Below are 2,134 nucleotides of genomic sequence, written 5' to 3'. Positions count from 1 at the left end.
AATTTCCCTAATTTCAAGGAAAACTGTACCTACGAAATCTCAACACTATGGTTGTCTGAATAAGACAAACAATGACAATAATAGTTAACATTTGTAAAGATGGAAAAGGCAAATTCCATGTCATTCCACCCCTAGATGAAGAGCCCCAGATCAGCATGGCTGCTGAGAGAGAACCCATCACCAGGAATGAGCTCCTGCAGAGGAAGTCCAATCCTACGTAGTTAACAAACATGCTTTGCATCATGAAAAGATTTTTTAAATCACTAAAATAAAAACTATTTTGTGAGTCTCCTAAACAGTTTAAACTCAAGAGTGTATGAAAACTCAAGAAAGTGGGCTGGAGAGGTAGCTCAGTGGTTAAGAGCCCTGGCTGTTCTTTCAGATGATGATGGTGACTCCCAACCATCAGTTAGAGGATCCAACATTCTCTTCTGTCCCCCACAGGCACCAAGCTTTCACATGGTGCAAAAACACCCATAAACATTAAATATATAGATGATGGATAGATACATAGGCAGATAGATTTTTTTTAAGAACTCCTAAAAAAAAGTTAAAAGAACAAATTCCTGGCAAATACAGAAGTGGATCCTCACACTCATCTATTGGATGGAACACAGAGCCCCCAATGGAGGAGCTAGAGAAAGTACCCAAGGAGCTTAAGGGGTCTGCAACCCTAGAGATGGAACAACAATATGAACTAACAAGTACCCCCAGAGCTCGTGTCTCTAGCTGCATATGTAGCAGAAGATGACCTAGTCGGCCATCATTGGGAAGAGATGCCCCTTGGTCATGCAAATTTTATATGCCCCAGTATAGGGTAACACCAGGACCAAGAAGTGGGAGTGGGTGGATAGGGGAGCAGAGCGGGGAGGGGGGGGGTAATAGGGGACTTTCGGTATAGCATTTGAAAAGTAAATGAAGAAAATATCTAATAAAAAATTGGGAAAAAAAGAGAACAAATTCTCTGGACAATCAATGCAAGAGCCATAAACTCTTGAAGAAAATTTTAGTTGTATTATAGAAAGTAAAATAAAATTTAAATGTTACCAGAACATTTTCTGTTTTCAATGATGTCTTAGTTTGGGTTTTTAATGCTGCAAGAAAATACCATAACCAAAAGTAGGTTGGGAAGGAAGGCGCTTATACGGCTTACACTTCCAGATCTTAGTCCATCATTGGAAGAAATCAGGACAGGAACTCAAGCAGGGCTGTAATCTGGAGGCAAGAGCTGATTCAGAGGTCATGGAGGGGAGCTGTTTACTGGTTTGCTTCCCCTGGCTTGCTCAACCTGTCCTCCTATAGAACCCAGGACTACCAGCCTAGGGATGGCACTACCCACAGTGGGCTGCACCCTCCCCCATTGACCACTAATTGAAAAAATGCCTTACCACTGAATCTCCCAAAGGCATTTTCTCAACTGAGGCTCCTTCCTCACTGATCTTCCTCTAGAATGTGTCAAGTTGACCCAAAATCAGCCAATAAAAATGGCAATGCAAGATGTGGATGTCAAACAAAGGGTAGGTGGTGTAAATCTCCTTCAAAAACCTTTGATGATTTGTCTGTCTTCCCCGGTAGATGACAAGCTCTGTAAGGCTAGAAGCCAGGACAGTTTTATCCATCCTGCCATACTCAGCCCCTAAAACATAGCAACAGAGTATTTTAATAAATGAGTAGAATAAAAAAGCACATCATGTACTAGGGCATATGCTATAATTCTACTAAATACCGCAAGATGGAATTCCTGGTTAAATAATAAAAAATACAGAAGTCTTAATCAAGTAGAGGCAGCTTTAAAAATGAAGTGACATTGAAAGCTGGCCGATGACTTGCCCTCCTAGATGTCCCTTGGTAATGCACCCTTCCCCTTCCATTTCTCCATTTAGTTGTTATACATGATGAGACTCCTTGACAGAAACCAAATGTATGCTGACCCATGCTCAGGAACCTTTGGATTATAAGATAATTTTTTTTTTTTTTTTTTACAAATTACCCAGTCCAAGAACCTGCCACAATAATAACAGTGAACTGTTTCAGAATTTACAAGTGAAGCCCATGGCATAGCATATGACCAAAATGGTAGTCACTATAGTTTAAATAAGCAATAATTTTAACAACTAAAATATAAAATCCATAA

The sequence above is a fragment of the Mus caroli genome, unplaced genomic scaffold, assembly GCF_978045245.1.
Source record: "Mus caroli unplaced genomic scaffold, Mus_caroli_1 scaffold_18, whole genome shotgun sequence".
In the NCBI taxonomy this organism is placed as follows: Eukaryota; Metazoa; Chordata; class Mammalia; order Rodentia; family Muridae; genus Mus; species Mus caroli.
The sequence above is the reverse complement of the archived record's forward strand: the minus strand, read 5'-3'. Positions refer to the sequence as shown.